We start from the raw sequence: 23,973 nt of genomic DNA on the forward strand, positions 1-23,973 counted from the left end.
GTGAAGTGCAATAAAACAAGGTGTGCCTATATATGCGTGACTACAAACAAGTTGTCTTAGCTTCTTTATGCCTCCATTTTGTTCTCTAAGTAATAGTAAAAAGAGTACCTTGCTCAGATTTGTTTTGAACTTTAAAAAGAACATAAATGTAAAGCACCAAACATAGTGCCTGGATCACAGTAAGTGTTCAGTAAAATTTAGCTAATATTGTTATTCCTATTTCACAGAATGTATAGGGTTATAAATTGTTTTACTTATTTTAAGTTTACTTCTAATGGCCATAGCGATAATGCTATGGCTTTATAGAATCATTCTAACTCAACATATTAAAGTGCTTTAATGTAATTTTTTAAAATAAATCTAATTTTTTCAAAGTTAGCCACAATATAAAGAAGTATTATTCTGGAAGGTATCTTTGCATCTAGTTCTTTTTCTTTTTTTTCTTTTTTTTTTTTTTTTTTTTTTTTTTTGGTCTTTTTGCCTTTTCTAGGGCTGCTCCTGTGGCATATGGAGGTTCCCAGGTCAGGGGTCTAATTGGAGCTGTGGCCACAGCAACGCCAGATCTGAGCCTTGTCTGCGACCTACACCACAGCTCACGGCAACGCTGGATCCTTAACCCACTGAGCGAGGCCAGGGATCGAGCCCATAATCTCATGGTTCCTAGTTGGATTCGTTAACCCCTGAGCCATGACAGGAACTCCTAGTTCTTTTTTTTTTTTTTATGGTTTTTTTTTTTGTATTTAAGTTAGGACTTGATCCCAACAAAATATGCTGATACCATTATTTTACATGGCTGTAGTCCTAGAAAGTAGTAATATCAAGTATTTAAAGCAACCTACAATAGATCACAAGCATTCAGCTTGCACTATACCCTCCTCAACCACAAGCAATCTTTGTGGTCTCAATATCTCTCTAAAATGCCAACTTCCATTTTATTATGAATGCCAACTTGTTCTCTCTCCCTTTGCTGGGTCAAATTCCCTACCCAGCTGCTCCCACCCAGGGTGTAGGCAGTTTACTACCACTGCCTGTAACCACTCCTTTGTGGCCTAGCAACACCACAGTCAGCTTCCCTTTCACTTGTCCCATTGCCAAATCTCTCCTCAGGTCTGATATCACAGCCAATTCATCTAGCTTTTGCTTCTGTGTGGTCTGAGAGAGTTGGCACAGAGAGAAGTAGTTAGCTCTGCGACTTCCTGTTGCCTTTTCTTTCACAATTAGGAAAGAGGGTTAGGAGTAGCCAAGAAACATTTATTTTTTAAGAAAAGTGTCATTCTGAGAAAAAACAAAGAGATGCCTTAAAACTCTGAGAAGTTAAGAGTTTGAACTAATTGCTATTCAGTCATTGACTTACTTGGTGACCTTAATATGTTTACCTCTTGAATACTCAGTTTTTTATGAGCTGTTACAGAATTTTTTTAAGGTTATTATTGTTGTCTGTTAACATCAGATATGCAATTAACAAGTTTATACAATGAATTTGCTTTCCAGTCCTCCCAAATAAAATCTCATGTGAATGCCATAATCCCTATGAGTTTGGGAGCATTAGGTAAGAGGGCATGCCAACACTGTCACTATCAATACAAAGATCAAATCACTTTGAGGGCCAGGCTGAAGTTACTGGGGAGAGTTCTAGTAAGAAAAAAATAGAATCCTGGCACTAGAAGATGGCAGTTATCAGTAAAGAGCTTCAGGCACAGCAAATAAGCAGAAGTCTATTTATTAACCAGTACTGGGAATGGATGCAGCACGTGAATTGGTCAATATTCTGGGTATGTAAGGGTAAGAATTATACAGATTTATCTTGCTAGTGGGTCATATTGGTCCTGAATATCAGTAAGGAGGTCTATCTTACCAGCAATGGTTCTAGACATGCCTCCAGACATAGCACTGTGAGAAAAAACAAGAAACCATTCACCATGTCACAAGTTGCTCCATTTTTATGCCTCATTTCTGATATTTTTTCCTCTCACCCATATACACTCATTCCATCATAGCTGAGCAAGAAGAAAATTATGGTTCACTGTTTCCCACAGCTTTTTGCTTGATATTAAATTAAGTTGGAGTTCCCATCATGTCACAGCGGAAATGAATCTGACTAGGAACCATGATGTTGCGGGTTTGATCCCTGCCCTCATATAGTGGGTTGAGGATACGGCATTGCCATGAGCTGTGGTGTGGGTCGCAAACACAACTTGGATCTGGCATTGCTGTGGCTGTGGCGTAGGCCGGCAGCTACAGCTCCGAATAGACCCCTAGTTTGGGAACCTCCATATGCTGTGGGTGCAGCCCTAAAAAGACAAAAGACAAAAAAAAAAAAAAATTAAGTCAACTCTCACTATCCATACCCCTACCTAGATCTGGACCTATTGAAGGATAGGTTTCCCTCATTCTTGGCAACTTCTTCTTGTCTCAGAATAGATTCTGGACTTCACCTTGCCTGCCTGCTTAAGTTTGTTTATTCCAGACCCTCCACATCTAACTAGACCTCCATTCCTGATTCCTCCTGTTATATCCAGTCCTGTGGCCATCCATGTATTATGCTTAAAATCACTCTTGGCTTCTTGTCTATAACCACTCAGGAGACTGTGGCAGGATGGCTAGAAAAGAGTCCATCACTGTCACAAGGATTATTACAAAAAGGCCTCCATGAATAATATGTAAATCCCTCTAAGACTGTTCAGAGATGAGCTCTAGATTTCACAAGTGTAAAATTTCTTAAGGTGCTTGCACATACTAAAATGTTGGCATCAGAATCTTCTCACTTTGATTCCCATAAGCTGATATGCTGTCTATAAAAAGATGCTAATCTCTCTTTGAAAACTTGGGCCTCAACTACCCTGACACACAAGATAATTTTCAACTTTCAAGGAAGAAACAAAATAAATCACTTACAGAATTTCTTGTTTTTGGTTAACATTTCATATTTCAAAATTCTTGCTCTAAGACAAATGAATTCTATCCTAAAAGTGCTTACCCAACTTTACAGCTTTCTTGCCTATTGGACAAGTATGAATTAAACAAATATACATTCAAATATCAAAAATGAAATTTAGTTTTATAACTAATATATATGTTATTTCTACTCTAGGAGTCCCTTATCACAAAAGTCAGAATATACATTTTTATCTTGTATATAAGAGTTTCTCTCTTTTTTTTTGGCTGTGTCCATGGCATGTGGAAGTTCCTAGGCCAGGGATCAAACCCATGCCACAGTAGTAGCCAGAGCTACTGCAGTGATAGTGCTGGATCCTTAACATGCTATGCCACAGATAACTTTAAAGACTCTCTCATGCTTTAAATTTTTTCCATTATCCTTCCAAATATAGTATCTGGTTGCAGAATGAAGCTGACATGTCTGAGAAAAGGAGGTAGGGCATTTAATTCTCTAGGTATGTATCACATCCTGCTTAGTCTCTGAGTTGCCCACTGTTGTGGCTCCTTCTGTAATGTTATAACTGTGTGGCTATGGAGTATCCTGAGTTGGGTTGTGCTGCTTGGTCTTGAGAGTGCATCCTGTTAATGTTGCTGATGTACATGGACTTTGCCCTACCTCTAGTTACAAAGACCCTACACTCTCCATTCTATGTGGCAACTATAGTCCTCCTGATAATCACTAGGAAATGTAGCACTTAGGATGGTCTTGGTGGCCTAAGATTTTTTGTTTCCTCCACACAACATCAAAGTGAGATTTCACTCAGACCTACCCACTTTGATACTTATTTAACTATTGCTCTGTAAATGTTCCTAGCATTTCACACTCACGAAACTTCTTTGTGAAACTTCCTATTATCCTAGGCTATGTTCAGGAATCAGGGCATCAGTCCCTATGGTCTTTGGACTTCTCAAACTTACTTGGATGTTATTAATGCCTTCTTTGGGATTCACCCTGAAGGGGAGAATCAGAACACTAGGGTCTGATCTTTGGTTCTTCTCTTTGTCGTACTCCCAGGCTGTATCTCTCGATGACCAGATGGGTTTTCCTCTTCCTATGTGCTATGAAATTTCCTTATGTTGCATCTTTTTTTCTCCGATTTCATAGTCTCATCATATAAATTGCCTAATATTCAAGTTGAATGTCTTCTTTGAGAGTTCTGAGAAAATCATCTATTTCACAAGCCAGCCAGGCACTCTCAACAATCAAAAGCACTTACTTTCAAACATAAAAAAATTCCATTTTAAAATACTAAGTCAATGCATCCTTGGCTGTATGTAAAAAGGTTATACTTTCCCCATGAAGCAACGCTTATGCTATTGATTCAGTGGTTTGGAGAAGGGACACCTAAGAACTGGGAATGGCTGAGAGCCAAACACATTGATTTTATGGCTTAAAATTACTATCTCTGTAATTCTTTTCATCTTCCCATTTACCTCTCTATGGTACATATTTACTACCATATAGGTATAATTGCTAGACATACTTGGCCCTTAAAGCAGGGACCAAGAATAAAATTCCAGCTTCCTTAAGACCCTTCCTCTGATAAACGACTGGCAGAGTTTCAGAGGCTCAGATCAGAGCCACCATCTCATCTAAATTGTGTGACTTTATCTATCACAAGAGCACAGTTTAGTAATACCTTAAGTGGACAATAACCATAACAAATAATTAACATATAATGCATGTGAATTAAGAAAAAGCACACTTACAGAAGGGTTATTCTGCTACACAGAGTAAACTAAAATTATAGTAAAACTCATACTTTAATAATAAGTATATGATGTAATGATCGTAAATATTTGTAGAAAAATTAAAATGAACCAATCAAAAAAGAATTACTACATAAATTACTGGAAAGCCTGCAAGGAATTGAATTTCACCTTTCTATTGTCAGAGAGCAATTTGAGTTCAGAGCTGCCCCAAGGTTAGGGCTGAAATTTGTTATCTGATGAAGCTTGTGAATAAAGGCTACCCAAGGCTACCATTTACTGAAAGCCTACTAAGTAACTTTGGTTGAATCTCTGTTGTCTCATTTAGTTCTCACAATAATCTGCAAAGGAACAAAATTTCATTTTTAAAGATTAAGAAATGAGGGCCCAATCACTCACAAATATACGAATGAACTCATTTCTGGCAGGCAATAAAACTCTCAAAGTGAGACTGAAGCAAGTTCATGAAATTGCTCTAAAATCTTCCTAAGAGGGGTTAGGAATTAGAAATAAGTTCTAACACCTCTAATGTAGTGACAATAAGAATTACACTCTCATCTCTAAACTTATTTTTAAATTCAGCTTTTAGTTCTTGTTACTTGAAACTTAGTGTTGGTTGACGCCTATTCAAGTCAACTGATACTTCCGTCAGTTCATCAATGAATAGACAGACTTATAATGAAAAAGCAGTCTCTTTAGAGAAAGTATCTCAGGAAGACTTCAATGGGCCCTGGGGAGAAGTCCTCCCCTTTTAGTAGAATAAAATTACTCAAGGTGACCCCTCGCCTCAGTCCTTTGACAATCTTTGAAAGAAACAGCAAGAACTGGAAAAATAAATCAACACTCCACTCCTTTTAGTTCTTCCCCTCAAAGCTATATAGAATTTTATCTCTGTAAGCTGCTCCTAAAATTTCTCTAAAGTTCATTTTAAACACACTTTAGTAATTTTCTTATATTTTAGAATATGTTTGATTTTTATGCTTTTAAGTGATTAAAAGGTAGCACTCGGGGAAGTTGCTCTGTAGCACGTTACTACTGAACATCCAAAAGGGAGCAAGGATATCGTCTGTTTTTTATGTTTTGCTGCATTTATGCTGAATTTATTTTATTGACGCTTACAAAATCCCCTCGGAGGCTGGTAAAGGTTATGTTTTATTATTTTCATTTATAGCTGGAAGTAGAGTAAAGCTTGTTTAGGTGTTGAACGTCATACCAGAAGCAAGTAAAACATACAGGAATATATGATTTAGGTCTCTGTCGGGGTAAAATACACTAAACTAGAATTTTGCAAAGAATTATCCATGAGTCCCAAGAGATACTTTTGTACAAAGTTTCTTAGTGTGTGTGCACATATATATATGTATATATATGTACATATATATATGTACGTATATATATGCACTCACATACATGTATTTGAGTAATCTCCCATATTACATGTGCTGCCAGAGATAAACAGTGCACACATTAAAGATTCTGTGAAGTCCTGCAATTAAAAACAGTAACAAAAACTTCGCTTATTTAACTCTGCATCATTTCCTATAGTATCTTTTGTTTGTTTAGTAGGTACTTATCTATATTAATAAAATACATTTTTTGGGAAATGCTCTATTAAAGCATATCATCTCTCTTTTACCTTGTATTATAGCATAAGAGCAAAAGACACTTGTTTCAGTCAATGGCACATCTAAGTTATCACCAAGAAGTAAGGGAGAGAGAGAGAGAAGGTGAGGGAGGGAGAGGGAGACAGAGAGAGGGAGAGAGAGAAAGAGAGAGTTTCTCACTTGACAATGCTATTTCTGTCAAAGGTTACTTTCAACTATACCGCTTCTCTCCAGCCCACTCCCTCTTTCCACTTGGTTTGATTTACTTTACTCTTATTAATTAGATTATATTCCTTAATTTACTAAACAAAAAGAGCACCTATTAAATTATGTGGCACTGGTATCAGTCACAGAGAGACAGAAATAAAAGTACAGTTCTTGTCCTGGAGGAGCTACCTTGTAAGTACAAACGGTAAGGCCTGACAAGCCAAGCCAGGAGGTAGAGCATCCATCAGAGGCAAGAAAGGGAAGTTTTGCTGTAGGAGATAGGACATGGCTTCCTCTTGTTTCTTCAGTGAAAACATTTTAGAAAACAGTGTTTATTGATGTGGATAATAAAAGGATGGTGGCAAAGCAAATTGTGGAGAATAAGAGAGCCTAAAAAGAATAATATCTAGCAGTGCATATAGGTGAAGAAAGCAGGGTTCATTTGGAAGACTGCATGATCAGATCTTAGGAGACATATAAAGCAGTACTAATTGAAGAGCCATAGAAATTACCTATCTATCCATCCATTCACACATACACATATATACGTACATATACACATACAAATATACACACACATATCTATAACAGGGTAATGAGTTTAAACTTTGTTCTAGATGGTTATTGTTTATATATCAATTTTATTGATTATATATTGATATATAGTTTATATATCACTCTTAGCCACTTTAGGTCCCTTTAAGTCCCTAAAGATTCTTCTACCTCTTGTAACTGCTTATTCTCAAATTTTGAGTACATTTTCTGTGGACATGTTCAATGTCTATCCATATATTCAGGCTAAAATAAGTAAGTCCATTATACCATAACTTCCTTGATTGCCTCAACCCACACTTCTTCCTGTGAATGTCTCTGCTATCCACTAACTGTATAATTCATGTAATGTCTTATAAATTACTCTTTTGTAAGTAAGTTTGCTTTCTACAGAAGCAAAAGCAAGGAAGCATAATGTATACCCTTGGAACACTGTGAAGGTTATCAGTGATCTCTTTATCTTGCTCTTCATTCCCCTGCATAATTCTCTTTCCCTGAGCCTGGGCTGGACCTAGTGACTTGCTTGTTACAAACAGAATAAGGTCGAAGTGACAGGGTGTTATTTCCAAAAACAGTTACAAAAGACTCTGGTTTCTGTCTTTCTCTCCTTCTCTTGCTCCCTTCCTTGCTCATTTTTGAGGGAAGTCACCTACTATATTGTGGGCTACCTTATGGAGAGGCCCATGTGGCATGGAAGTGTTATCTTTAGCCAACAACTACATGAGCTATTAGTGGGCTTGAAAGCTGCTAATCCTACCTGCAGAGAACTATGAGATGCCTATGGCTCTAGAGGAAATCTGATTGCAGTCTTGTGAGAGATTTAGAATCAGAGATGCCAAGCTAAGCTGCACCCAGACCCCTGAAATGAAAACAATAAATGACTATCGTTTTAAGCTACTACATTTTGGGGAAATTTATTATACAGTCATAGATAACTAACAAAAACACCTAAAATAACAGGCTACAAAGTAAGTATAAAGACAGGTTTCTGAAGACAGGTAGATAGATAAACGGAAGAATATACAGGAAATAATTGATTTAATATTTATTGAAAGAAAGAATCCAAGGGTGGGTATTCATAAAAAATTCTTTCAGGTTTATTTTGTATTAAAGTAGAACCAAAAGCTGATTTTAATATTATACAAATTCCATTGCTTTTATTCCCTTGTTTATTTCAACTGGACAAATGCATTATCACTGTGAACTTCTATATAAACATATTCTGAGTTTTTATGCAAAATTCAGAAGTGAAAAACAGAGAAGATACATCAACAATGGATACAGCTGCTTACCCATATTTCACACCACTTATGATCTTCTCACACAGTCATGGCTGTTTCCATGGAATGATAAGAACATCTACCAAGAAGGCATTTATGGACTCCGTGTGCCAGGGACTTACGATGCAAGATGCAACAGTAAGGCATCCACTTAAGAAAACAGGATGTACCATTTTTCCATGATTGTTAACGATGGAATGTTCCGTTGATTAAAAAATGTCTCACATTTTCCCCTAAACTATTTATTAAGTTTTTGAGTGACAAGGGCTTTCTACCTAACTGTGTTTTCTGGGACTCCTTTCTTATTCTAGTAAAGAAAGAAGAATGAATTTGTCAAATACTACCATCTATACACTTGCATTTATATATATATATATATATATCAGTTATTAGGTTCTTTGTAAGAAATTCAGAATACCAGTTTGTGAGGATAAACTCCATTTGTGAGAGAAAATACAGAACAGATGTAACCCTGGAGCTAAGGAATGTCTTTGATTTTTAGCAGAATTTTAAAGTCTACAACTATCTAATCAACCTCACACGGCTCTGTAAACTCATTATTTCTCCTTTTCTTTATCAAAGATCTTGTCTTCCTGATACCTGGGCTTATGAAACTTCTTCTTAAGGTAAGCATCAGTGGGATATTTTGAGATTTTCACACCACCGATATCAAGTGTGATGAAGGTGGTGATGACAAATTGCTGGTGTGTTCTCTGCAGAGGAACTCAGTTGAGGATCAGTGGTCCAGTCACAATATCAAGCCAAGGCTCAGCTACTTCTAGAAAACTACCCTCTTGCTGCTGTGAAGTGCAAGATAGCTCAGAATTTTCTCATATATTGATGAAAGAGATTTTTGCCTCTGCCTAATAGCTTTCCAGAAATATCTTCAATAGGATAATATTTAGGCATTTTGTGAAGTTTAACCACTCAAGTTCCACTACTCTTGTTACCACCAAGGGTAGAGAATGCCTAAATATATGGGTGTTTTATATAACTTAGGAAAGAGAGTAAGTATTTATATAATTAAAATAGCATGTCAAACTATCCTGAAATTATATGGCAGATAATTGTGAAAAACTTCTAGCTCAAGTTAAAAAAAAAAAAAAAAGATACATGGTGAAGAAAGAAGGAAAAACGACAATGTAACTCAATTCCCCCAAAAGCAGATTCCTGCTGAAAATTCTTAACCATATTATTTGTATTCTCAGACTCATCACCACATATTTATTGTTTATTTCATAGTTTACACAATGTATAACAGATGACACAAAATGAGCCTTGTGTTATAGGAAAGGGGAAGTTGGCATCCATTTTATTATTATGATGGTGTTAAATGAGATAGGTTGAGTTTGCTGGTCATGGTCACACAACCAGTAAGTGGCAGAACTAAGACTAGCATCCATGCATCTCAAAGCTTAAAATTATACTGAGTTGATAAGAATTAGGTTAATAGTTAAATGATTGCCAGGGTGAGGAATCCTTTTAATTTACTATTGTAAAGTAAATGTAGCACAGAAGGAATGAAAAGTAAGGTGGAATGAGTCAAATTTTCTGAAAAGAGAATCAACTTCAAAAGAAAGATGAAAAGGTTGCAACAGCTCTGAATAGTACTGGTCAAAACAAATCCACTTTTCCAATATCTCTCACTTCCATTTCTTTGCAAAGTATTGGTAAGAGGTGACAGATAAACTTGAAGAAAAAGTCTTCAATATGGACTGCTTCATGAATGAGAGGTTATAAATCTTTTAAAAAGTAGGAAAAGATTACTAATGAAATAATTTCAATGAATTATTCTGAATTATTCCTCTAATCAGAGCAACAAATGAACTGTGTAATATATGGGTGATTAAAGGATGATTTTTGGTTGATAAATACTCCAGGATTACAAATAGTCAAGTTAACTCATTTCCTTGCATAATTACTCATCATTTATTCAATACATTTCTAGTTAACTGAATCATATCTAGAGAACTTATAAAAATAGGTATTCTAAGTTTCAATATTGTGATGTAGTTATAAAATATATTATCACTGGGAGAAACTGGTTGGAGGGCACAGAGGGCCTCCCTTAATTTTTTTTTTAAGGTTGCACCTACAGCTATGGAAGTTCCCAGGCTAGGAGTTGAATCAGAGCTGCAGCTGCAGCTACACTACACTACACCACAGTCACAGAAACATCATATCCAAGCCACATCTGAAGCCTATCCCACAGCTTGCAGCAGCACCAGATACTTAACCCACTGAGCAAGGCCAGGGGTTGAACCTGCATCCTCATGGACACTATTTTGGGTTCTGAAATTGCTGAGCCAGAACAGGAATTTCATCCTTTAATATTTCTTTGGCAAATTCCCATTTTTGTGAGTCTAAAATAATTTTAAAATAAAAAGTTATAAATGGAGTGGTATCCAATAATTCCTATTTTTAAACCATCACTTTGGATGATTCTCATGTGCTGCTGTGTTTGGCAAACACTGGGATTCCACAGTGTAATACTTATACAGAAGTCAGAAGTTTTCAAATTATTTCTTTTTGATAAAAGATTGTTAAATAACTGTGGCATTTCTGGGGGTAGTGGGAGTTGGAATAACACTAAGTATCTGTCCATTTCTTGCCCCATGCCCACTTCCCCACCAGGCATGACTGAATACATTCACCCCTTGCTCCCAATTCTCTACTCATCTCTATGTCCTACCTCTATCCTAGATGCTGTCTCTTTTCATGGAGAACCCATCAACACTGTGGCCTTACAGCTTTTGAATCTCCTCACTATTGGCAATCTCCATCATTATTCTACTGATCTATACAAATTTGTGTTCCTGGAATGGAAATGAACAACACAAATTTGCTTTCAGCAGCCTGGTCTGAAGCCCAATTTCACAGCCATTTGAGCTTAAGGACTCTAGCCTCTAGAGCTAAAAACTTCATGCAAGGGCTCCAAGGTCTCTCCTAACAAAAAGTTTGGTTTTTTTTTTGCGTTTTGTTTTTTTTAAAAGGCCGCACCCGCAGCATATGGCAGTTCCAAGGCTAGGGGTCTAGCTGGAGATACAGCTGCTGGCCTATATCACGGCCACAGCAATGCTGGATCCCCGACCCACTGAGTAAGGCCAAGGACAGAACCCGCATCCTCAGGGATACTAGTCAGATTCATTTCCATTGCACCACAGTGAGAACTTCCTCATAACAAAAGTTTAAATGTCCATGTTCATATACTGTTCTAGTCTGTGCTACAACCAATGGAAAATCGCTTCTAAGGCTAGAAGCTACCATATTAATATGCAAATATCTTTTGGAAGCAACACTGAAAACTATTATTAGGATGGAAGAAGCATTATTAGAAATACAGGTTTCTGGACCATGGCTCTCTCAAGGATCTGATTCAATAATTCTAGAACAGGATTCATGAATCTACATTTTTATACATTGTATACTGACTGTATTCAAAGAAATTTTATCTTGAAGGTTTAAATGCAGATAAATGAGCTGTTAATCTAAAGACAAGACTATGGATTTAAGAAGCATATGACACTTGGACAAATAAACAGAAGATATGATAGTTGTCCTTTGAATACTAGATTTCTAAAGAGGTACCTAACTGGAGAGTCTATAGGGAATGAAGTGAAGAATTGGGAAGAAGGCAGCTCAAAATAGAAAAGGAAAAGAAGAAGAAGAAAGAAAACCTTCATCTTGATATAACAAGGTTCCTCAAGACTGACTTTGTTTCTGGGTGGGAGTTGGCATGGAGATGGAGTTTTGGTCTTCCCACTGTAGGACTCTTTCCTACACAGAGACAGACCGAGAGAGACAGAGAGGGAGGAGGTCATAACATTCTCATGGAATGATATGAATAAATCTGGATAATATGTGAAAAAACTTGAGATATAAACATAACTCAAAAACAAGATTTTCAACACAAAAGACTGAAAGTACAAAGCTTCCTTGTATGCCCTTTCTTTCTCCAGGAGGCTGAGAGAACTATGAGAGTTTTTTCCTGGTCCATTCGTTATTGTTAACAATAATTCCCAGAGGTAGTCTCATATACCAAAGAGATCATGTTCAGAAGTAGAAAATATTTAGTAATTTCATTTTAAGGCTTTTTCAGAAGTCTATTCAATTCCTGGGCTCTTTGTACTTGCAAAAATTTAATTTACCTACCAGATAAAATGTTTGTTCTTGTTTCTCTGGTGTATTAGTTACATTCCAAACAGAAGACAAAACACACAGTAATTTAAACATGGAAACTTTAGTACAAAGAAACAGCCACAGAGCACTAAAGTAATAGGGAACTTGCCAAAGGTTGAGGAGAGGGGGTGTGGACCCAAGTGCCTACTGAGAGAGAGTACTCAAGGAAAGAACAAACATGGAGAAGAGTCCCCCCCAAATCTAGGACTCAAATGTCACTAGAGAGGGTATGGCTGAATCCCACTAGATGTTGGAAAGTTTACTGGGTTGGTTGAAGCCAAAGAGGGTCCTCAGTTGTCAGGCCAATGGAGAACTGCCTACCAGGATACTGATGAAATTTGCTGGTAAGCTATCTGTTTAGATTATTACTGATTTGCTAGAAAGCCAGCTTGGGTGTTATCTGGCGTGCGTGTAAAACCACCTGGAAGTAGCAGGGGTGTGAGACGAGGCTGTTGTTGATTCATTGGCAAACAAGGTGGTAAAACCATAGAGCTTGTTACCTGCCCTAAGGAGTGCCATAGAACTTATTGCTGGAAACTGTCCATGGTTGGGTTTGTACTAAGGGAAGCTGGGGAGGTGCCACTTGCTACTTGATGCCAGGACACTGCTGAAAAAAAGGCAGTTCACTTTGCAGGAGCTCAACTGAATGAACACATCTGAACCAAGAAGGAAACTCTCTCCTCCACTGTCCCTTAGACACACTGGACTTAGTGTTTAACCACACCCACTTTTGTTATCCAGAGCAGGAAAACTGGGTGACTTTGGAGCTAAGAGGCAATAAATTAATAAATGTTAATAACTGACATATCTGCCTACTACCCTAAACAATTTTTTCTTTTCTAAAAGACATTTTTCAAATATATATTCTATGACCTGTATTCAATATATGGAAAAATATCATTTTCATTAGAAGTAGGTAAAGAATATTATCTGAATAAGTAAAAAGACAGCTTCTGACTTTCTCCAGTTTATTTGTCAGCGTGTCTCAGTTTTTAATCTGGACAAATACTATACTATTAGAAAACAAATAGTTCCTATTAATGACCATCTGGGTCTGACCCCATCCCAACAAATTTAGAATCACTAAAAGCAGGGTCCAGGTGTGGGTTCTTTTCAAAAGCTCTCAGGTTGTTAATTTAGAAAACCATTACTCATTAGTTTATGCCAGAAAATCACCCAGCACCTCCATTTCCTCATCCATTGCCCTCGGCTAATACATCACTGAAAATCATTGCTTTTACCCTCAGTATTGTTTATAACTCTCTTCACAATTCTGTCCATACTATTGCTGCCACCCTAATCCAAGTCACCATCATCCCTAACATGGATTAATGAAGTCTCCTCATGGCCTTCGTTCTCTCTTGCTTGTCTCTAAGAAATTCTACCAACAAATGGATTTTGGTCATGCTGTTCCTGCTATTTTTGACTTTTTCCTTTGCTTTTCATCTGGCTTATTCCTATTTATCATTCATGTTCTAGTTCAAAAGAATACTACTCTTTCTCCAGAAAACCATTCCAAGTCCTCAAACTATATTCAGACCTACCTCCTTATTCATTACCATAGTACCTTAAATATTTTTCTCACTGTATTATCATAATGAATCAAATAATAATTTATATAATTATTTAACTTTGACTCTCTTACTAGACTTGAAGGGTAAAACTGATAATAATAAATATGGAAAAGGAAAAAAATTAAAACACCTGGATCTATAGCTTTACAAATAAATCATAATTAGCACTAGCACTGAATATTTAGTGTTCTTAATTGGCACATTGCATACATTATCTCTCTCTCTTTTTTTTTTTTTTTTTTTTGGATGCATTGTGGCACATGGAAGTTCCTAGGCCGGGGATTGAACCCATGCCACCGTGGTGACCTGAGCCATGGCAGTGACACCAGGGCACTTCCATTATCTCTTTTAAGACTTGCAACAATTCTAAGAAGTGAGTGTATTCATTCATTCCTTTCTTTATTCACTCACTAAACAATTTGCAAAGTGTTACACGTACAAAAAAATTAGGATCACATTTCTCAAAATGTGGTAAGAGAATGTGAAACACAACTTGACCAGGACATGTACTTAAAATGCAGATTTAGTTGCTTCATTTTGGACCTAGTACATCAGGCTCATTGAGGATAGGCCTGGGTATCCACATGGTTAATAAGTTCCACAGGTAATCAGCCTTTGGCTTAAGATTCAGAAGACCTGTTCTAGGACAAATATTCTAACAAGGATGTCATGTATAAAGATACAGATATAGATAGAAAGATACTTGGACCCCTTCCTATACCGCCTGAGTCTGAGCTTTGGGTAGGGTCCAGCAAGTATGATTTTTAAAAATTCGACAAATGTTTATGAAACTAGACACCACTGAATACTATCCACTCTTTTAGATGCTTAGAATATGGTCCAGAAGTGGATGCAGGGTGTGAAATTCTCTATTAAAAATCTCAATGAAACAAGATAGGGCAATAGTAAAAGTAAGTATAAAAATTCAAGAGCTGATTCATTAATACTGCTTTGTTTTCTTGATGGCTAGAAAAGTACTCAAATAATTAATTATTAGATAAATGCAAATCAAAACTACAATGAGGTACCACCTCACGCTTGTCAGATTGGGGAGCATTAACAAGTCAACAAATAAGAAATGCTGGAGAGGGTGTGGAGAAAAGGGTACCCTCCTTCACTGCTGGTGGGAATGAAAATTGGCACAACCACTGTGGAAAACAGTACAGAGGTACCTCAGTAAACTAAATAGAGAACTACCTTATGATCCAGCAATCCCACTCCTGGGCATATATCTGGACAAAACTTTCATTGAAAAAGGTATATGCACCCCTATATTCAGAGCAGCACTATTCACAATAGGCAAGACATGGAAACAACATAAATGTCCATAGACAGATGAATGGATTAAGAAGATGTGGTATATACACACAATGGAATACTACTCAGCCATAAAAAAGAACAAAATAATGCCATTTATCGCAACATGGATGGAACTAGACTCTCATACTAAATGATGTAAGTCAGAAAGAAAAAGACAAATACCATATGATATAATGAACCTACCTACAGAAAAGAAACAAACTCATGACATGGAGAAGAGACTTGTGGTTCCCAAGGGGAGGGGGAGGGAGTGAGATGGACTGGGTGTTTGGGGTTAGTAGATGCACACTATTGCATTTGGAATGGATAAGCAATAAGATCCTGCTATATAGCATAGGGAATTATGTCTAGTCACTTGTGATGGAATGTGATGGAGGATAATGTGAGAAAAAGAATATATTTCTGGAGCACTTTGCTGTACAGCAGAAATTGACAGAACATTTTAAATCAACTGTAATTAAAAATTTTTTTAAAAAAGAAAAATACTCCCTTGTATGCTACAGAGAATGTCAGTTTTTAAACAAGTTGTCAATCAGTAAATAGTGCAATGCCATCATTATCCTCACAGCAGGCACAGAGAGCTGTGAGCCTGTTCAAGATCAACAAAAATATCAAGACTGATGTGGCTACTGTGGCCAAGAAACCATGAGACTCTTAATAGGAGAAATGGTGACTAAAACATCTTTAAGATTCTAGATGGCTTCTTGGAACTGTGTCTGTTTGCAATGGAAACCTGCCTAGTTGTAGATATTTCTGAAGAAAATGTATTCTCTCAGAGTCTAGAGGAGAAAGACAAAAGAAACAGGGGAAATGAATTTATTTATTTATCTTTTCTAGGGCCGCTCCCATGGCATATGGAGGTTCCCAGGCTAGGGGTCTAATCGGAGATGTAGCCACCAGTCTACACCAGAGCCACAGCAACGCGGGATCTGAGCCACATCTGCGACCTACACCACAGCTCACAGCAACGCCGGATCCTTAACCCACTGAGCAAGGGCAGGGATCGAATCCGTAACCTCATGGTTCCTAGTCGGATTCGTTAACCACTGTTCCACGACGGGAACTCCTATTTATTTATTCATTTAAAAAACAATTTCCAGAGTGCTGTATGCACAAAAGAATTAGGGCTACATTTCTCATAGTGTGGCAAGAGAATCTGACACACAAGTTCAGCAGGATCAGAGAGTTTATAGTAATGGCATTGAACCAAAAATGTACTTTCAAAGTGAAGGTAAAAATATGTGAAAACAGGGAGTTCCCTTTATAGTTCAGCGGCTAACGAACCTGACTAGGATCCATGAGGATGCAGGTTTGATCCCTGGCCTTGCTCAGTGGGTTAAGGATCTAGCGTTGCCATGAGCTGTGGGATAGGTCACAGGCATGGCTCGGATCTGGCTTTGCTGTGGCTGTGGTGTAGGCCAGCAGCTACAGCTCAGATTGGATCCCTAGCCTGGGAACTCCCATATGCAAGGGGTGTGGCCCTAAAAAGCAAAAGAAAACAGAAAAAAAAAAAAAACCCAAAAAACAAATAACCTCTGAGACTTATCTAGAATCCTTTGCTCTTTTTGAATTAATCATAATCACAGTTAACATTTAATATTTACTATATATACTGACTTTAACATACATGATCTCATTTAAGCTTCACAACAATCTAGTATTCTTCACACATTGATTCAGTCAACAAATGTATAAAATACACTGACCACAGCCACTCTCTTCATCACTGTCTAAGGACAGGGAAAGGAACTATGACAAAATAGGTATGTTCCCTGCTGTTGTAAAGACAAAGTACACTTATTCAGTAAATATACAAACTGAAGGCTTTGGGCAACTGATATTTAAACAGGTTAAACAATAATGGTCTCAAATTCAGAATCAGTGAGAGGTAGAGCCAGGATCACAACAATTAACAGGTTAATTGCAGAGCCACTGCTCATTATTATATGTTCAAGGACAAAACTCATATAGGTCTAACTATGTGAAACTGCCATTTTTATAGGTGAGAAATGTCATTTTTTTGGCTATTTCATATGCATCAATCTATACTCATATATATCTTTTCCATAATTGTTAGTTTTTTTTTCATTCCCAATAACTCTCCTCCCAGAATTGTTTATGGTTGTTGATGGCCTACACTGCAAAACTGAAAATTAAAGCCCATTTCAGAAGACTCACATTACTAGAATGTAAATGGGTAGGCTTGGTAGGCCGGAGGTTACTGTAGTTTAAGGATGACCTGTCAGTCCTTTTGAATATGTGAAATGTAGACTGCTATAGCCACTTAAGGGAATAGAGATGTCCTTGAACAGTTTAAAAGCAGAAAATGATTGTGTAGTGAAGATTTGTTCATTTATTGCTGGCTATTTTCTCTTGTTCTCAACACAATACAGATCAAGGCATAACAGATGGACTAAGACAAAGATGACTGCATAACTGGTTTCTTGTCCATGCCCGTGGTTTTTTGTTTTTTTGTTTTTAATGTACATAGTCAACAACACCACGTCAAGACATTTTGGATACATAACACAGTTCAGTATCAAGGATGATATGGCAATACTGTTCCCTGAACTAGAAATAAAGTTATGTGTTTTGTGGGTCAAAACAATCTGCTAGGAGAATTCTGAAACTTTCTTTCTTTTTTTTTTTTTTTTTTTTTTTTTTTTGTCTTTTTGCCATTTCTTGGGCTGCTCCCGTGGCATATGGAGGTACCCAGGCTAGGGGTCTAATCGGAGCTGTAGCTGCCAGCCTACGCCAGAGCCACAGCAACGCTGGTTCCTAGTCAGATTACTTACCCACTGTGCCATGACGGGAACTCCAGAATTCTGAAACTTTCTAAGGGCCATGGTCTGCTAAAAACTTAGAAGAAGCCCTTAAAGAAAAATAATTATGTAACAATACACATATAATTATGTACATTTCCCTTCAAATATATATCTTTCCAGTACAGGGTTTCCCAACATTGTCACTATTAACACACTGGGCCAGACAATTCTTTGTTGTTGAGGAGATACCCTGTACATTTTAGGATGTTTGCATGTATTCTTAGCCTCTCGCAGTCATAGCTTTTCAGTTATAATAACTAAAAGTGCCTTCATATGTTGCCAAATATGCCACAGGGTCAAATTTGCCCCCAGTTGACAACCACTGTTGTTGATAGACATAGGGGCATGCTATGATATGGAAACATGAATTTGTGTGTCTAAATATGGAAAGAGAGAAGATAGTGTTTGTGTAGGTCATGTGATTCAGTGGTTAAGAACAGCCAAAATCACACAGAGAAATTTCTATCACATATTAGCTGTTAAATCTTCAAAATAAGGGTGAAGTAGGATTTTAAAGAGTTATTCACATTTAGCAACAAAATGCATTTAAAGCACTCAGCATATTGCTCAGCACTACTTGAGTAAATACTCCGCAACTATCAAGACTTATTATCATAGGAGATCCAGCTAATGCAATCGTCTCTTTGTCTCTGTGTCTCTGTCTCTCTCTCTGCGTCTCTGTCTCTCTCTCTGCATTACATATAGATACACATACATATTATACAAGCATTTGCATACATACATGTTTATACGTGTATATATAAATTGGCATATATGAATGTGAGTTCTTTACTCTGGGTATACTGGGAGAAGGGGCCCAGAAAGAGTGAACTATACCATAATGCAAAACAGATGTTAGTTTGCTAGTTAATTTTTTTAGCAGATTAAAAAAAGAGGAGTTAAGTAAGCTTAATCTGGCATGTTTGAAGAATAAGGTAATCAAAGTTATAATTAATAGAGTGTTAGCACATAAAACCAAACATGGATTACCCATTTCAAAACATTTAAAACACAATAAAATGCATTTAACACTAAAACCAACATGATTAATTCATTTTTATGTCAGCAATTTTTATAAATAACTTATTCTTTCTTAGCTCTCTGCTAAGCACTGATTTATTTTTTGATGAAATTTTAGGAATGTGCAGTTCTTCAAGATAATAATTTTAAATATTTTTTCTCTTCAAGGTTGTAAAAAATTTGAGTTTATATTAACTCCATATATCATCTCAAAGTGTTTAGAGAGTATTGATATTGCTAACAATCACTTATTTCCACTGTATTTGCTCCTTTCTCATATAAATTTAAAATACAGTGTCATATGAGATCTCTAGTGTACTTACTTATCCACAAATTAAACTCTTATGTCAAATACTAAGAAGCTCTTTTGTAAATTTAAATAGTTTTCGTTCCTATCACTATGGTAACTTAGAAATATATAATTATTCTCTACCGCATCCCTAATAAAAATTAATTCTGCCTCAGTATCTGGAAAAGGAGGTACTTATTTGCCAACAAAGTAAAACTATTAAATCTACTGGCAGATGAGATGCTGGAAAATTTTTCCCTATATTAAACCGAAGTCTGGCTCAAATTTATACACACTATATTAATCATCTGATCACTGCAAGCAACAGAAAAAAAAGTTTAGAATTTTTCCATATAGCAATTCTATACACACTTGACATCAACTCTTACACCCTCATATATACGTGTATATGTGTATACATATATAAAGAATATATGTATCCATATATATATATACACACACACACACATACATGGAGAGAGAAAGAGAAGAGAATAATAGGGAAAATATAAACAAAAACTTGTAAATCTTGTGCTATTGTTGCAAAATATTGTTAACCTTGAAACAATATCTAAATTAAAAGTTTACATAAAAAAATCATATGGGCAAATCCAAAACTGCCTACCCTCAAAAATGAAGTTTTGTTATTCCAAGGCTTTTATTCATTATTTGGTACTTAAATGGATGTGCATAAAACGTGAAGTCATAATGCTAGGAACTTTAACCTCACAAATATGCAACGAGTTATTTATAGTGATAGTTACATCAATAGCATTTTCTTCTCAACATTTCATTTAAAAGAGAAAAACATCTAAAGAAACAGTACTCTAGTTAGGCACAGGGAATTTTTAGTTAGAAGTTTATATGAATACTCAGGAAAGTGTCTATTTATCTGCCAAATGAATACAAAACACACAGTAATTATCAGTTTCAAGGACTCTAACCAGAACTATGAGAAATTATTTCATTTCGAAACCTGAAACAAGAAGAAATTTGATTAATTTGGGGAGTCAAAAATACACCTGCTGTATGTCTCTTAAGCCTCTATCAAATTATAAAATGCATTTCCACTTTTTTTTTTTTTTTTTTTTGGCCAGGTTGTAATATATATGGTAGTTTCATTTTTCTTCTGTGGTGTGTTATTCATCTTTATTTCCATTTCTGGTTTTTAAATGAAACCTCACAATCCTGCTGAGAACCCTTGCTTTCATATCATTTTTGAAACCAGACGTTCATGATGAAGCCACAAAACAACTCAGCAATAATACATATTAAAGAAGCATGCCGTTTTGAATTCATATTTAGGGGATTTGGCAAAGAAATCATAATTTGACATACCAGAAGTGGCCTAGCAGATAAAATCTAAACCTAAACTCAGATTGTTCATCATTTCTCTACTCACAGATGTCTTAACTTTCTTCCTTCCTTTCTTCCTCCCTTCATTCCTTCTTTCTCTTTTCCTTTATTTCTTTCTTCAGTCTTGGAAGAAGTAGAAATTAGGATGTAGACCAGAGCTGGGCACTTGATGTCTCACAACCACATGGTGGAAGCAGAGAATAAATACAGTATACTCTACAATCAGGAACTTTGTCATCTGAAGTCATAAGCAGACCTTGGCAACATGGAGCATTTAGTCACCATCACAAATTCAAGCAAATGTATGTATATCCACATATACCCCAATGGTTCAGAATTAGGAGAGTAACAACCCAGGCATTCCCCAGGTGGGAAGGGACACTCCCTTGGAAGTGGGTGAATTCCCACTGGATGTCCCCATTTCTGTTGGGGATCTCAGCTCACATTCCCTGACGGGGAGCCCCAAGGGTTTCTTAGTTGCTTTCTTCAGGGTTGGGAACAGAATTGAGAACCTTGCCAAACTGGGGAAATCTAGCAAGCTCTTCATTGTTAAATAAGACATGGGATAAATTAAAAATTGAGAAATCTCTAGGACAGTTCCTTTATGGCTTCTAACTCAACTCATAATAATGATGAGATTTAATCTATGTTCTACTGAAGAGACTGAAAAAATATCACCATGAGCTTTCCACTGGATACCCTATAAGTAAAGTAAGATGGTTATCCATGAATGTCAATTGTTCTGTAGATATATCTGCACAAATTGGTACTTCATTGCTTGCACACATTTATAGGGAAGCATTTACATAGTAACAAGCTAGAATATATATAAACAGGTAAATTTTATGGTGACAGTATGATAAATATATATTTTATATTATATACTTTATATATATTATATACATATATACATAACATCACCGTACAAAATTTAATCGTTTTGTTATTCTGTATTTTTAATGCAAAAACAGCCTCTTTTGGGATTCGATGGAGAAAAGGTAGTCTTTTCAACAGCTGATATTAGGACAACTAACTGAACTAAGTACACATTCATATGCAAAAATAAATAAAAAGAATATGGACACAGACCTTACATCCTTCACAAAAATTAACTCAAAGTGAATTATGGACCTGGATGTAAAACACAAAACTATAAAACTTCTTGGAGGTAACATAACAGAAAATTTAGATGACCTTGTGTTTAATGATAATATTTTAGATACAAAACTGAAGACATGATACATGAAAGAAAGAACAGATAAGCAGGACTTTATTAAATAATAAAATTTCTGCTCTGCAAAAGACACTGGCAAGAGAATAAAAAGACAAGGCACAGACTAGAATAAAATGTTTGCAAAAAACTCATGTTATTTTCTGCTGCATAAAATAAACCACCCCAAAAGTTAGTTAAACAAGTGATCTTTTATTTCTTTCAACTTTGTGGGTTGATTGTCTGTGCTCCACTTAGTTTTGAATGGTATCATTCATGTGGCTACTTTCAGCTGATAATTCAGCTAGGGTTAGAACATCCAAGATGTCTTCATTTACATTTTCAGTATTGGTGCTGGCTGTCAGCTGAGATCCTTCTTTTTCTCTTCTATTTGGCCTTTTATCCTCAAGGCTCTCTATCCACATTCCTTTCTGACAGAATATCTTCAACTTCTTTACATGGCACTTGGCTTCCAAAGGAGTGAACAGAATCTGCAAGGCCCCATAAGTACTAGCCTTGGAAGTTGCATTCTATTGGTCAAAATAAGTCCAGAGGCCAAATTCAAGAAAGGGGAAGCAGATGTCATCTCTTGACAGACAAAGGGCAGTCACATTGCAAAAGAGCACATGGGACATCAGGGCCATGGTGAGAACTATCGCCTACAAAAATATAATACTTTTCCACTGAACTTATTTTAAATTTATATTGTTTCTTAAAGTTTAAATATTTATAAATTATAATAAGCAAGTGTCCTGTATAATTTTCTTTATAGGATGAAGATGTGACTTTAAGTCCTAAGTTTTTTTTTAATCAAAGTCCAGATTATTAAATTGCTAAAATTGTAAAAACAAAACTCAAAACATACTCAATCATGTTCTCTAAATATAGGTCTTCTTAACAGTTTTTTGAGAGCTTCCAACAGGAGGTGGGTGTGGATCATATGGCCTTATGAACTAGTTGGTTTATATCCTAATAATTATGAGAATTACGTGTAAGCCATAATAGTTCAGTCTTCACCTTGACTACCAAGAAGCATTTTGTAACTTCATCCATAACGTCATTTAAACATACACCCATTCCTATATTTTATTACTTCATTGTTTCTTTTATTCTATAATCATGACTTCTTGGCTATTTTCTGCCCTGGTTCTTTTTTTACTTTGACTATAAGTCACTTAAGTTTTTCAGAAAGATTTTAAATAACAGGTTTATATTAACATATAAAAGGAGAATATAAGAATGACAGACAATGAGGTTACTATCCTATAGATCAAGAAGCCAAAGCTATGAAAACACATCTCACCAAAGGTTTTTCATAACTTCCAACATAAATATCAAGAAGCAAAAGGAGGGAACTCACCTTCTGAGTCTCAAAATTCAAACTAGTTCTATTTATATCATAGAGTAAAGGTCCTCAAAAGGACTCAGATTGGTAAATCTAAAGCTAAGGTACAGATACTGTATTTCTTTTTCAAGATTAATAAGGCACAAGTTTTTCTGCCCTGTACTTATAGATATGTATTTATTCAATCTTTCTCTTATAAATAAACATATTCTTTTAAAAATAGCCAACAACTTTTTACCAAAAGATGTTTAAATACATGGAGGAATCCTCAGGAAAATCCAGAGGCTAAATCCAATTTATTCTAAGAAAGGGACAGGAAATCAAATCACTAAAAAACTTACTGTGTGTATACTTGAAGTGCTATTGGCTTTGTGCATGATTTGCTTACTGGTGATGTTAGAGAACAAGGGTTCATACGCCCAAGCACAGATAGTCAAACTCTGACAGTAGGTGTATGCAACAAAGTAAGGGTTTATTTGCAGAGCACCAAGCAAGGAGAATGGGCAGCTCATGCGCAAAAGACCAAAACTCCCCAATGACTATCAGGCTAGAATTTTGAAAGACA

At 36.2% G+C, this 23,973-nt stretch overlaps 1 pseudogene across 1 annotated transcript; it reads right to left on the minus strand.

The window, feature by feature from the left end:
- Window positions 1-454: 454 nt before the first annotated feature.
- LOC110255483 (large ribosomal subunit protein eL6 pseudogene) lies at window positions 455-23,920 on the minus strand (annotated as a pseudogene). Its single transcript, XR_014816916.1, has 3 exons — window positions 23,750-23,920; window positions 22,402-22,593; window positions 455-9,259 (listed from the first exon to the last, which is right to left on the minus strand). The product of XR_014816916.1 is annotated as a large ribosomal subunit protein eL6 pseudogene (transcript).
- Window positions 23,921-23,973: the final 53 nt, after the last annotated feature.

The sequence above is a fragment of the Sus scrofa genome, chromosome 9, assembly GCF_054392235.1.
Source record: "Sus scrofa isolate SSC_HxYL_T2T_F1_AM1 chromosome 9, Sscrofa_HxYL_maternal_Yorkshire_Landrace_v2.0, whole genome shotgun sequence".
Classification (NCBI taxonomy): Eukaryota; Metazoa; Chordata; class Mammalia; order Artiodactyla; family Suidae; genus Sus; species Sus scrofa.